The 14,868-nt window shown below is 45.3% G+C and overlaps 4 non-coding genes across 4 annotated transcripts; all 4 read right to left on the reverse strand.

Annotated features, from left to right (window-relative positions):
* Nucleotides 1-3,681: 3,681 nt before the first annotated feature.
* On the reverse strand, nt 3,682-3,754 carry trnak-uuu (transfer RNA lysine (anticodon UUU)). The gene has a single exon. It is a non-coding gene; the product is annotated as a tRNA-Lys (tRNA).
* Nucleotides 3,755-7,814: 4,060 nt separating this feature from the next.
* Nucleotides 7,815-7,887, reverse strand: trnak-uuu (transfer RNA lysine (anticodon UUU)). Its single transcript has one exon. It is a non-coding gene; the product is annotated as a tRNA-Lys (tRNA).
* A 2,300-nt stretch (nt 7,888-10,187) lies between these two features.
* Nucleotides 10,188-10,260, reverse strand: trnak-uuu (transfer RNA lysine (anticodon UUU)). Its single transcript has one exon. It is a non-coding gene; the product is annotated as a tRNA-Lys (tRNA).
* Nucleotides 10,261-12,560: 2,300 nt separating this feature from the next.
* trnak-uuu (transfer RNA lysine (anticodon UUU)) lies at nt 12,561-12,633 on the reverse strand. Its single transcript has one exon. It is a non-coding gene; the product is annotated as a tRNA-Lys (tRNA).
* Nucleotides 12,634-14,868: the final 2,235 nt, after the last annotated feature.

Raw genomic sequence — 14,868 nt, forward strand, 5'->3', positions numbered from 1 at the left:
GCACCGTGGCTTGGCTCAGTGGTTTTCAACCCGTGTGCCGTGAGGACTACCCAATTGTGTCGTGAGATTTTTATCCCCTCCAAAATATGATGTCATTTTTTTGGGTCAACTTCATAAATCTTGTATCAAATCAAACTTATTCAAATTTGTGAAAATGTTACATTCATACATCACCTGTAGAAAGCGTTTCATAACTGAAATGTTGTGTTTGCCGGACTGAACGCACACCTACACTGAGTCGCAGTGCTATCAGTGGTACTGAAAGGCAATTGATTAAGGGGACAGATGGTGAATTCCTTTTCATCTTGAACTCTGCTTGTCCTTGTTCTAAGTTGGACTGGTGAACGAAATCGATTTTATCAATATTATTCAATGTGTTTGTTCTTGCCCTTTTGGTAGGCTTAATTTTTTGATACTGTAACGGAGATGGAGAGGCAGCACCGCCCCTCTCGATTAATATGCGGCCATCTCCGTAGGGGCTGCTGGGAGATAAGAGAAAGGACTGTAAAGAGTGAATTAAGGGCCTGTTCATTGTTATGTATTGATTGTGTACTGTACCGTTGTGTACTGTTGTTGGATGTCTCCTGTTCCTCTAAGTCTCATTTGACTTTGGTTTCCCCCCTCTGCGATGAATAATCGGGCTCTAAATAGCCCCGGCGTTTCTCCTGCAGTTCTTCGTTCTTTCCACTGCTAGCGCTGCCTCTGTGAAGGCGGATGGTGCTTGTGAGAAGTCAACAGCGTGTCCACCGAAAAGGGTGTCTGACTCCTGGTTTTGGATCCGGAAGGGTTGATAACAAACCGAAACGGTTACAATACGATACCGCTTAGATTAACTGTGGATATGTATTGTGATCGTGCTCGGCTCAGGTGTGCGTTCAGTCCGCACACAAAACGTTTCGGTCGCGAAACGTCTAATCAAATCGAATAAAACGGCGGGGATAGCATGTTTGATCCGTGTGCTATTGTTTTTCAACAATTCTAATGCCCTTTGTAACGTTTAACCACTGTGTTGAATAGAGCTTGTTATAGGATATTGTGAACTGAACCTACTTTGCTGTGAATTTATATTTACTGCGAATAGTTTATTGTGTCTGGTCTTGGTCTGTCTGCACTAAATAAATGATTTGCATCAAGTAATTATTTAGTTTGTCTGTCTACTTTTTTACCTAACCACTAAAGGCCACTCCTTGCACTTCACACATTTGCCCTTTTAATTACTCCCTTACTGACATACGTTAACATGCAATGTGCGTGTGATAATAGTTTTAGCAGCCTGTTGCCATTCAGGTGAGACAATACCTAGTAAATCCTTTTTTTTTTTCCATGTTGGTGCGCCGCAAAGGTTTTTGGTCTCAGCAAAGTGTGCCGTGGCATTAAAACGCTTGGGAACCACTGGCTTGGCTTGTTGGGCATCCAGGTATGCACTGAGATTACGATCGGCATGATGATTGTCGTTCTCAGGGGAATTGTGTTTCTTTGCTGATCACGTTCTCTGTCGCTTTTTACACAGTTCTTACAAGTGGCACATTGGGGATGAGGAGCAGTGCATGCTGACACGCATAGCTGTGGACTTCTGCATGGTATGGGGCCACAGGTCATTCCAAGTATTTCAAGACGCCAGCAAATGTGTGGACACAGCGCCCTAAGGGTGCCCGCTGCCTTAAACCTACAGTCCTCCGCTCTAACAACTGAGCTACCGAAGGGAAGCTCCTCACCGCCTTTCCCTGGCAGTCTCAGTGGCCGTGCAAAGCCAAGAAGCACCGTGGCTTGGCTCAGTGGTTTTCAACCCGTGTGCCGTGAGGACTACCCAATTGTGTCGTGAGATTTTTATCCCCTCCAAAATATGATGTCATTTTTTTGGGTCAACTTCATAAATCTTGTATCAAATCAAACTTATTCAAATTTGTGAAAATGTTACATTCATACATCACCTGTAGAAAGCGTTTCATAACTGAAATGTTGTGTTTGCCGGACTGAACGCACACCTACACTGAGTCGCAGTGCTATCAGTGGTACTGAAAGGCAATTGATTAAGGGGACAGATGGTGAATTCCTTTTCATCTTGAACTCTGCTTGTCCTTGTTCTAAGTTGGACTGGTGAACGAAATCGATTTTATCAATATTATTCAATGTGTTTGTTCTTGCCCTTTTGGTAGGCTTAATTTTTTGATACTGTAACGGAGATGGAGAGGCAGCACCGCCCCTCTCGATTAATATGCGGCCATCTCCGTAGGGGCTGCTGGGAGATAAGAGAAAGGACTGTAAAGAGTGAATTAAGGGCCTGTTCATTGTTATGTATTGATTGTGTACTGTACCGTTGTGTACTGTTGTTGGATGTCTCCTGTTCCTCTAAGTCTCATTTGACTTTGGTTTCCCCCCTCTGTGATGAATAATCGGGCTCTAAATAGCCCCGGCGTTTCTCCTGCAGTTCTTCGTTCTTTCCACTGCTAGCGCTGCCTCTGTGAAGGCGGATGGTGCTTGTGAGAAGTCAACAGCGTGTCCACCGAAAAGGGTGTCTGACTCCTGGTTTTGGATCCGGAAGGGTTGATAACGAACCGAAACGGTTACATTACGATACCGCTTAGATTAACTGTGGATATGTATTGTGATCGTGCTCGGCTCAGGTGTGCGTTCAGTCCGCACACAAAACGTTTCGGTCGCGAAACGTCTAATCAAATCGAATAAAACGGCGGGGATAGCATGTTTGATCCGTGTGCTATTGTTTTTCAACAATTCTAATGCCCTTTGTAACGTTTAACCACTGTGTTGAATAGAGCTTGTTATAGGATATTGTGAACTGAACCTACTTTGCTGTGAATTTATATTTACTGCGAATAGTTTATTGTGTCTGGTCTTGGTCTGTCTGCACTAAATAAATGATTTGCATCAAGTAATTATTTAGTTTGTCTGTCTACTTTTTTACCTAACCACTAAAGGCCACTCCTTGCACTTCACACATTTGCCCTTTTAATTACTCCCTTACTGACATACGTTAACATGCAATGTGCGTGTGATAATAGTTTTAGCAGCCTGTTGCCATTCAGGTGAGACAATACCTAGTAAATCCTTTTTTTTTTTCCATGTTGGTGCGCCGCAAAGGTTTTTGGTCTCAGCAAAGTGTGCCGTGGCATTAAAACGCTTGGGAACCACTGGCTTGGCTTGTTGGGCATCCAGGTATGCACTGAGATTACGATCGGCATGATGATTGTCGTTCTCAGGGGAATTGTGTTTCTTTGCTGATCACGTTCTCTGTCGCTTTTTACACAGTTCTTACAAGTGGCACATTGGGGATGAGGAGCAGTGCATGCTGACACGCATAGCTGTGGACTTCTGCATGGTATGGGGCCACAGGTCATTCCAAGTATTTCAAGACGCCAGCAAATGTGTGGACACATTGAGTAGGTTGTGTTGGCCCAACCCTCACAGATTGTGCCAAGTCAAGTAGAGATGCATGTTGTCCTGTTCTAAAGTGACACGTCGTCAACAGCAAAAACATCTCTCAGAGTTCCTGGCTTGACTTGCCTCTGGAAGACAACACTGGCCAGGCTGGATATTTGCCGAAGGAAGCAAGGAGGACAGGACACCTCGCCTAGACTCAACTGCGTATCTCATTGTTTTTCCGAGGAAGGCCGTCCAGGCTTTTCACCATCATGGCCCTCGGTCAACAAGGTCTCAACACTGCGCCCGAACAGGGACTTGAACCCTGGACCCTCAGATTAAAAGTCTGATGCTCTACCGTCTGAGCTACCCGGGCTTCAGTGAAGTGCTTCACAATGTGTTGGCTTCATGATTGTTCCAGACCGCTTTCTGGCCGGTTTAGAAAACTGGGCTCAGGGTGAAAAGGGTCACATGCAATACGAGATGTTTGGGCAATGCGAGTTCTCGACAACAAATCCGAATTGCCGGGGTTTTCTCCTTGTCCTCATGCAATTCCAATGGCTTGACATTTGGGAGCTCGTCCAAAACCGACGCCAAACCATAAGCACGGCTTCCTTCGAGACGGAATTGAACCAGCGCCCTAAGGGTGCCCGCTGCCTTAAACCTACAGTCCTCCGCTCTAACAACTGAGCTACCGAAGGGAAGCTCCTCACCGCCTTTCCCTGGCAGTCTCAGTGGCCGTGCAAAGCCAAGAAGCACCGTGGCTTGGCTCAGTGGTTTTCAACCCGTGTGCCGTGAGGACTACCCAATTGTGTCGTGAGATTTTTATCCCCTCCAAAATATGATGTCATTTTTTTGGGTCAACTTCATAAATCTTGTATCAAATCAAACTTATTCAAATTTGTGAAAATGTTACATTCATACATCACCTGTAGAAAGCGTTTCATAACTGAAATGTTGTGTTTGCCGGACTGAACGCACACCTACACTGAGTCGCAGTGCTATCAGTGGTACTGAAAGGCAATTGATTAAGGGGACAGATGGTGAATTCCTTTTCATCTTGAACTCTGCTTGTCCTTGTTCTAAGTTGGACTGGTGAACGAAATCGATTTTATCAATATTATTCAATGTGTTTGTTCTTGCCCTTTTGGTAGGCTTAATTTTTTGATACTGTAACGGAGATGGAGAGGCAGCACCGCCCCTCTCGATTAATATGCGGCCATCTCCGTAGGGGCTGCTGGGAGATAAGAGAAAGGACTGTAAAGAGTGAATTAAGGGCCTGTTCATTGTTATGTATTGATTGTGTACTGTACCGTTGTGTACTGTTGTTGGATGTCTCCTGTTCCTCTAAGTCTCATTTGACTTTGGTTTCCCCCCTCTGCGATGAATAATCGGGCTCTAAATAGCCCCGGCGTTTCTCCTGCAGTTCTTCGTTCTTTCCACTGCTAGCGCTGCCTCTGTGAAGGCGGATGGTGCTTGTGAGAAGTCAACAGCGTGTCCACCGAAAAGGGTGTCTGACTCCTGGTTTTGGATCCGGAAGGGTTGATAACAAACCGAAACGGTTACAATACGATACCGCTTAGATTAACTGTGGATATGTATTGTGATCGTGCTCGGCTCAGGTGTGCGTTCAGTCCGCACACAAAACGTTTCGGTCGCGAAACGTCTAATCAAATCGAATAAAACGGCGGGGATAGCATGTTTGATCCGTGTGCTATTGTTTTTCAACAATTCTAATGCCCTTTGTAACGTTTAACCACTGTGTTGAATAGAGCTTGTTATAGGATATTGTGAACTGAACCTACTTTGCTGTGAATTTATATTTACTGCGAATAGTTTATTGTGTCTGGTCTTGGTCTGTCTGCACTAAATAAATGATTTGCATCAAGTAATTATTTAGTTTGTCTGTCTACTTTTTTACCTAACCACTAAAGGCCACTCCTTGCACTTCACACATTTGCCCTTTTAATTACTCCCTTACTGACATACGTTAACATGCAATGTGCGTGTGATAATAGTTTTAGCAGCCTGTTGCCATTCAGGTGAGACAATACCTAGTAAATCCTTTTTTTTTTTCCATGTTGGTGCGCCGCAAAGGTTTTTGGTCTCAGCAAAGTGTGCCGTGGCATTAAAACGCTTGGGAACCACTGGCTTGGCTTGTTGGGCATCCAGGTATGCACTGAGATTACGATCGGCATGATGATTGTCGTTCTCAGGGGAATTGTGTTTCTTTGCTGATCACGTTCTCTGTCGCTTTTTACACAGTTCTTACAAGTGGCACATTGGGGATGAGGAGCAGTGCATGCTGACACGCATAGCTGTGGACTTCTGCATGGTATGGGGCCACAGGTCATTCCAAGTATTTCAAGACGCCAGCAAATGTGTGGACACAGCGCCCTAAGGGTGCCCGCTGCCTTAAACCTACAGTCCTCCGCTCTAACAACTGAGCTACCGAAGGGAAGCTCCTCACTGCCTTTCCCTGGCAGTCTCAGTGGCCGTGCAAAGCCAAGAAGCACCGTGGCTTGGCTCAGTGGTTTTCAACCCGTGTGCCGTGAGGACTACCCAATTGTGTCGTGAGATTTTTATCCCCTCCAAAATATGATGTCATTTTTTTGGGTCAACTTCATAAATCTTGTATCAAATCAAACTTATTCAAATTTGTGAAAATGTTACATTCATACATCACCTGTAGAAAGCGTTTCATAACTGAAATGTTGTGTTTGCCGGACTGAACGCACACCTACACTGAGTCGCAGTGCTATCAGTGGTACTGAAAGGCAATTGATTAAGGGGACAGATGGTGAATTCCTTTTCATCTTGAACTCTGCTTGTCCTTGTTCTAAGTTGGACTGGTGAACGAAATCGATTTTATCAATATTATTCAATGTGTTTGTTCTTGCCCTTTTGGTAGGCTTAATTTTTTGATACTGTAACGGAGATGGAGAGGCAGCACCGCCCCTCTCGATTAATATGCGGCCATCTCCGTAGGGGCTGCTGGGAGATAAGAGAAAGGACTGTAAAGAGTGAATTAAGGGCCTGTTCATTGTTATGTATTGATTGTGTACTGTACCGTTGTGTACTGTTGTTGGATGTCTCCTGTTCCTCTAAGTCTCATTTGACTTTGGTTTCCCCCCTCTGCGATGAATAATCGGGCTCTAAATAGCCCCGGCGTTTCTCCTGCAGTTCTTCGTTCTTTCCACTGCTAGCGCTGCCTCTGTGAAGGCGGATGGTGCTTGTGAGAAGTCAACAGTGTGTCCACCGAAAAGGGTGTCTGACTCCTGGTTTTGGATCCGGAAGGGTTGATAACAAACCGAAACGGTTACAATACGATACCGCTTAGATTAACTGTGGATATGTATTGTGATCGTGCTCGGCTCAGGTATGCGTTCAGTCCGCACACAAAACGTTTCGGTCGCGAAACGTCTAATCAAATCGAATAAAACGGCGGGGATAGCATGTTTGATCCGTGTGCTATTGTTTTTCAACAATTCTAATGCCCTTTGTAACGTTTAACCACTGTGTTGAATAGAGCTTGTTATAGGATATTGTGAACTGAACCTACTTTGCTGTGAATTTATATTTACTGCGAATAGTTTATTGTGTCTGGTCTTGGTCTGTCTGCACTAAATAAATGATTTGCATCAAGTAATTATTTAGTTTGTCTGTCTACTTTTTTACCTAACCACTAAAGGCCACTCCTTGCACTTCACACATTTGCCCTTTTAATTACTCCCTTACTGACATACGTTAACATGCAATGTGCGTGTGATAATAGTTTTAGCAGCCTGTTGCCATTCAGGTGAGACAATACCTAGTAAATCCTTTTTTTTTTTCCATGTTGGTGCACCGCAATGGTTCTTGGTCTCAGCAAAGTGTGCCGTGGCAATAAAACGCTTGGGAACCACTGGCTTGGCTTGTTGGGCATCCAGGTATGCAATGAGATTACGATCGGCATGATGATTGTCGTTCTCAGGGGAATTGTGTTTCTTTGCTGATCACGTTCTCTGTCGCTTTTTACACAGTTCTTACAAGTGGCACATTGGGGATGAGGAGCAGTGCATGCTGACACGCATAGCTGTGGACTTCTGCATGGTATGGGGCCACAGGTCATTCCAAGTATTTCAAGACGCCAGCAAATGTGTGGACACATTGAGTAGGTTGTGTTGGCCCAACCCTCACAGATTGTGCCAAGTCAAGTAGAGATGCATGTTGTCCTGTTCTAAAGTGACACGTCGTCAACAGCAAAAACATCTCTCAGAGTTCCTGGCTTGACTTGCCTCTGGAAGACAACACTGGCCAGGCTGGATATTTGCCGAAGGAAGCAAAGAGGACAGGACACCTCACCTAGACTCAACTGCGTATCTCATTGTTTTTCCGAGGAAGGCCGTCCAGGCTTTTCACCATCATGGCCCTCGGTCAACAAGGTCTCAACACTGCGCCCGAACAGGGACTTGAACCCTGGACCCTCAGATTAAAAGTCTGATGCTCTACCGTCTGAGCTACCCGGGCTTCAGTGAAGTGCTTCACAATGTGTTGGCTTCATGATTGTTCCAGACCGCTTTCTGGCCGGTTTAGAAAACTGGGATCAGGGTGAAAAGGGTCACATGCAATACGAGATGTTTGGGCAATGCGAGTTCTCGACAACAAATCCGAATTGCCGGGGTTTTCTCCTTGTCCTCATGCAATTCCAATGGCTTGACATTTGGGAGCTCGTCCAAAACCGACGCCAAACCATAAGCACGGCTTCCTTCGAGACGGAATTGAACCAGCACCCTAAGGGTGCCCGCTGCCTTAAACCTACAGTCCTCCGCTCTATCAACTGAGCTACCGAAGGGAAGCTCCTCACCGCCTTTCCCTGGCAGTCTCAGTGGCCGTGCAAAGCCAAGAAGCACCGTGGCTTGGCTCAGTGGTTTTCAACCCGTGTGCCGTGAGGACTACCCAATTGTGTCGTGAGATTTTTATCCCCTCCAAAATATGATGTCATTTTTTTGGGTCAACTTCATAAATCTTGTATCAAATCAAACTTATTCAAATTTGTGAAAATGTTACATTCATACATCACCTGTAGAAAGCGTTTCATAACTGAAATGTTGTGTTTGCCGGACTGAACGCACACCTACACTGAGTCGCAGTGCTATCAGTGGTACTGAAAGGCAATTGATTAAGGGGACAGATGGTGAATTCCTTTTCATCTTGAACTCTGCTTGTCCTTGTTCTAAGTTGGACTGGTGAACGAAATCGATTTTATCAATATTATTCAATGTGTTTGTTCTTGCCCTTTTGGTAGGCTTAATTTTTTGATACTGTAACGGAGATGGAGAGGCAGCACCGCCCCTCTCGATTAATATGCGGCCATCTCCGTAGGGGCTGCTGGGAGATAAGAGAAAGGACTGTAAAGAGTGAATTAAGGGCCTGTTCATTGTTATGTATTGATTGTGTACTGTACCGTTGTGTACTGTTGTTGGATGTCTCCTGTTCCTCTAAGTCTCATTTGACTTTGGTTTCCCCCCTCTGCGATGAATAATCGGGCTCTAAATAGCCCCGGCGTTTCTCCTGCAGTTCTTCGTTCTTTCCACTGCTAGCGCTGCCTCTGTGAAGGCGGATGGTGCTTGTGAGAAGTCAACAGCGTGTCCACCGAAAAGGGTGTCTGACTCCTGGTTTTGGATCCGGAAGGGTTGATAACAAACCGAAACGGTTACAATACGATACCGCTTAGATTAACTGTGGATATGTATTGTGATCGTGCTCGGCTCAGGTGTGCGTTCAGTCCGCACACAAAACGTTTCGGTCGCGAAACGTCTAATCAAATCGAATAAAACGGCGGGGATAGCATGTTTGATCCGTGTGCTATTGTTTTTCAACAATTCTAATGCCCTTTGTAACGTTTAACCACTGTGTTGAATAGAGCTTGTTATAGGATATTGTGAACTGAACCTACTTTGCTGTGAATTTATATTTACTGCGAATAGTTTATTGTGTCTGGTCTTGGTCTGTCTGCACTAAATAAATGATTTGCATCAAGTAATTATTTAGTTTGTCTGTCTACTTTTTTACCTAACCACTAAAGGCCACTCCTTGCACTTCACACATTTGCCCTTTTAATTACTCCCTTACTGACATACGTTAACATGCAATGTGCGTGTGATAATAGTTTTAGCAGCCTGTTGCCATTCAGGTGAGACAATACCTAGTAAATCCTTTTTTTTTTTCCATGTTGGTGCGCCGCAAAGGTTTTTGGTCTCAGCAAAGTGTGCCGTGGCATTAAAACGCTTGGGAACCACTGGCTTGGCTTGTTGGGCATCCAGGTATACACTGAGATTACGATCGGCATGATGATTGTCGTTCTCAGGGGAATTGTGTTTCTTTGCTGATCACGTTCTCTGTCGCTTTTTACACAGTTCTTACAAGTGGCACATTGGGGATGAGGAGCAGTGCATGCTGACACGCATAGCTGTGGACTTCTGCATGGTATGGGGCCACAGGTCATTCCAAGTATTTCAAGACGCCAGCAAATGTGTGGACACATTGAGTAGGTTGTGTTGGCCCAACCCTCACAGATTGTGCCAAGTCAAGTAGAGATGCATGTTGTCCTGTTCTAAAGTGACACGTCGTCAACAGCAAAAACATCTCTCAGAGTTCCTGGCTTGACTTGCCTCTGGAAGACAACACTGGCCAGGCTGGATATTTGCCGAAGGAAGCAAAGAGGACAGGACACCTCGCCTAGACTCAACTGCGTATCTCATTGTTCCGAGGAAGGCCGTCTAGGCTTTTCACCATCATGGCCCTCGGTCAACAAGGTCTCAACACTGCGCCCGAACAGGGACTTGAACCCTGGACCCTCAGATTAAAAGTCTGATGCTCTACCGGCTGAGCTACCCGGGCTTCAGTGAAGTGCTTCACAATGTGTTGGCTTCATGATTGTTCCAGACCGCTTTCTGGCCGGTTTAGAAAACTGGGCTCAGGGTGAAAAGGGTGACATGCAATACGAGATGTTTGGGCAATGCGAGTTCTCGACAACAAATCCGAATTGCCGGGGTTTTCTCCTTGTCCTCATGCAATTCCAATGGCTTGACATTTGGGAGCTCGTCCAAAACCGACGCCAAACCATAAGCACGGCTTCCTTCGAGACGGAATTGAACCAGCGCCCTAAGGGTGCCCGCTGCCTTAAACCTACAGTCCTCCGCTCTAACAACTGAGCTACCGAAGGGAAGCTCCTCACCGCCTTTCCCTGGCAGTCTCAGTGGCCGTGCAAAGCCAAGAAGCACCGTGGCTTGGCTCAGTGGTTTTCAACCCGTGTGCCGTGAGGACTACCCAATTGTGTCGTGAGATTTTTATCCCCTCCAAAATATGATGTCATTTTTTTGGGTCAACTTCATAAATCTTGTATCAAATCAAACTTATTCAAATTTGTGAAAATGTTACATTCATACATCACCTGTAGATAGCGTTTCATAACTGAAATGTTGTGTTTTCCGGACTGAACGCACACCTACACTGAGTCGCAGTGCTATCAGTGGTACTGAAAGGCAATTGATTAAGGGGACAGATGGTGAATTCCTTTTCATCTTGAACTCTGCTTGTCCTTGTTCTAAGTTGGACTGGTGAACGAAATCGATTTTATCAATATTATTCAATGTGTTTGTTCTTGCCCTTTTGGTAGGCTTAATTTTTTGATACTGTAACGGAGATGGAGAGGCAGCACCGCCCCTCTCGATTAATATGCGGCCATCTCCGTAGGGGCTGCTGGGAGATAAGAGAAAGGACTGTAAAGAGTGAATTAAGGGCCTGTTCATTGTTATGTATTGATTGTGTACTGTACCGTTGTGTACTGTTGTTGGATGTCTCCTGTTCCTCTAAGTCTCATTTGACTTTGGTTTCCCCCCTCTGCGATGAATAATCGGGCTCTAAATAGCCCCGGCGTTTCTCCTGCAGTTCTTCGTTCTTTCCACTGCTAGCGCTGCCTCTGTGAAGGCGGATGGTGCTTGTGAGAAGTCAACAGCGTGTCCACCGAAAAGGGTGTCTGACTCCTGGTTTTGGATCCGGAAGGGTTGATAACGAACCGAAACGGTTACAATACGATACCGCTTAGAATAACTGTGGATATGTATTGTGATCGTGCTCGGCTCAGGTGTGCGTTCAGTCCGCACACAAAACGTTTCGGTCGCGAAACGTCTAATCAAATCGAATAAAACGGCGGGGATAGCATGTTTGATCCGTGTGCTATTGTTTTTCAACAATTCTAATGCCCTTTGTAACGTTTAACCACTGTGTTGAATAGAGCTTGTTATAGGATATTGTGAACTGAACCTACTTTGCTGTGAATTTATATTTACTGCGAATAGTTTATTGTGTCTGGTCTTGGTCTGTCTGCACTAAATAAATGATTTGCATCAAGTAATTATTTAGTTTGTCTGTCTACTTTTTTACCTAACCACTAAAGGCCACTCCTTGCACTTCACACATTTGCCCTTTTAATTACTCCCTTACTGACATACGTTAACATGCAATGTGCGTGTGATAATAGTTTTAGCAGCCTGTTGCCATTCAGGTGAGACAATACCTAGTAAATCCTTTTTTTTTTTCCATGTTGGTGCGCCGCAAAGGTTTTTGGTCTCAGCAAAGTGTGCCGTGGCATTAAAACGCTTGGGAACCACTGGCTTGGCTTGTTGGGCATCCAGGTATACACTGAGATTACGATCGGCATGATGATTGTCGTTCTCAGGGGAATTGTGTTTCTTTGCTGATCACGTTCTCTGTCGCTTTTTACACAGTTCTTACAAGTGGCACATTGGGGATGAGGAGCAGTGCATGCTGACACGCATAGCTGTGGACTTCTGCATGGTATGGGGCCACAGGTCATTCCAAGTATTTCAAGACGCCAGCAAATGTGTGGACACATTGAGTAGGTTGTGTTGGCCCAACCCTCACAGATTGTGCCAAGTCAAGTAGAGATGCATGTTGTCCTGTTCTAAAGTGACACGTCGTCAACAGCAAAAACATCTCTCAGAGTTCCTGGCTTGACTTGCCTCTGGAAGACAACACTGGCCAGGCTGGATATTTGCCGAAGGAAGCAAAGAGGACAGGACACCTCGCCTAGACTCAACTGCGTATCTCATTGTTCCGAGGAAGGCCGTCTAGGCTTTTCACCATCATGGCCCTCGGTCAACAAGGTCTCAACACTGCGCCCGAACAGGGACTTGAACCCTGGACCCTCAGATTAAAAGTCTGATGCTCTACCGTCTGAGCTACCCGGGCTTCAGTGAAGTGCTTCACAATGTGTTGGCTTCATGATTGTTCCAGACCGCTTTCTGGCCGGTTTAGAAAACTGGGCTCAGGGTGAAAAGGGTGACATGCAATACGAGATGTTTGGGCAATGCGAGTTCTCGACAACAAATCCGAATTGCCGGGGTTTTCTCCTTGTCCTCATGCAATTCCAATGGCTTGACATTTGGGAGCTCGTCCAAAACCGACGCCAAACCATAAGCACGGCTTCCTTCGAGACGGAATTGAACCAGCGCCCTAAGGGTGCCCGCTGCCTTAAACCTACAGTCCTCCGCTCTAACAACTGAGCTACCGAAGGGAAGCTCCTCACCGCCTTTCCCTGGCAGTCTCAGTGGCCGTGCAAAGCCAAGAAGCACCGTGGCTTGGCTCAGTGGTTTTCAACCCGTGTGCCGTGAGGACTACCCAATTGTGTCGTGAGATTTTTATCCCCTCCAAAATATGATGTCATTTTTTTGGGTCAACTTCATAAATCTTGTATCAAATCAAACTTATTCAAATTTGTGAAAATGTTACATTCATACATCACCTGTAGATAGCGTTTCATAACTGAAATGTTGTGTTTTCCGGACTGAACGCACACCTACACTGAGTCGCAGTGCTATCAGTGGTACTGAAAGGCAATTGATTAAGGGGACAGATGGTGAATTCCTTTTCATCTTGAACTCTGCTTGTCCTTGTTCTAAGTTGGACTGGTGAACGAAATCGATTTTATCAATATTATTCAATGTGTTTGTTCTTGCCCTTTTGGTAGGCTTAATTTTTTGATACTGTAACGGAGATGGAGAGGCAGCACCGCCCCTCTCGATTAATATGCGGCCATCTCCGTAGGGGCTGCTGGGAGATAAGAGAAAGGACTGTAAAGAGTGAATTAAGGGCCTGTTCATTGTTATGTATTGATTGTGTACTGTACCGTTGTGTACTGTTGTTGGATGTCTCCTGTTCCTCTAAGTCTCATTTGACTTTGGTTTCCCCCCTCTGCGATGAATAATCGGGCTCTAAATAGCACCGGCGTTTCTCCTGCAGTTCTTCGTTCTTTCCACTGCTAGCGCTGCCTCTGTGAAGGCGGATGGTGCTTGTGAGAAGTCAACAGCGTGTCCACCGAAAAGGGTGTCTGACTCCTGGTTTTGGATCCGGAAGGGTTGATAACAAACCGAAACGGTTACAATACGATACCGCTTAGATTAACTGTGGATATGTATTGTGATCGTGCTCGGCTCAGGTATGCGTTCAGTCCGCACACAAAACGTTTCGGTCGCGAAACGTCTAATCAAAACGAATAAAACGGCGGGGATAGCATGTTTGATCCGTGTGCTATTGTTTTTCAACAATTCTAATGCCCTTTGTAACGTTTAACCACTGTGTTGAATAGAGCTTGTTATAGGATATTGTGAACTGAACCTACTTTGCTGTGAATTTATATTTACTGCGAATAGTTTATTGTGTCTGGTCTTGGTCTGTCTGCACTAAATAAATGATTTGCATCAAGTAATTATTTAGTTTGTCTGTCTACTTTTTTACCTAACCACTAAAGGCCACTCCTTGCACTTCACACATTTGCCCTTTTAATTACTCCCTTACTGACATACGTTAACATGCAATGTGCGTGTGATAATAGTTTTAGCAGCCTGTTGCCATTCAGGTGAGACAATACCTAGTAAATCCTTTTTTTTTTTCCATGTTGGTGCACCGCAAAGGTTTTTGGTCTCAGCAAAGTGTGCCGTGGCAATAAAACGCTTGGGAACCACTGGCTTGGCTTGTTGGGCATCCAGGTATGCACTGAGATTACGATCGGCATGATGATTGTCGTTCTCAGGGGAATTGTGTTTCTTTGCTGATCACGTTCTCTGTCGCTTTTTACACAGTTCTTACAAGTGGCACATTGGGGATGAGGAGAAGTGCATGCTGACACGCATAGCTGTGGACTTCTGCATGGTATGGGGCCACAGGTCATTCCAAGTATTTCAAGACGCCAGCAAATGTGTGGACACATTGAGTAGGTTGTGTTGGCCCAACCCTCACAGATTGTGCCAAGTCAAGTAGAGATGCATGTTGTCCTGTTCTAAAGTGACACGTCGTCAACAGCAAAAACATCTCTCAGAGTTCCTGGCTTGACTTGCCTCTGGCCGGTTTATAAAACTGGGCTCAGGGTGAAAAGGGTCACATGCAATACGAGATGTTTGGGCAATGCGAGTTCTCGACAACAAATCC

The sequence above is a fragment of the Amia ocellicauda genome, unplaced genomic scaffold (assembly GCF_036373705.1).
Source record: "Amia ocellicauda isolate fAmiCal2 unplaced genomic scaffold, fAmiCal2.hap1 HAP1_SCAFFOLD_127, whole genome shotgun sequence".
In the NCBI taxonomy this organism is placed as follows: Eukaryota; Metazoa; Chordata; class Actinopteri; order Amiiformes; family Amiidae; genus Amia; species Amia ocellicauda.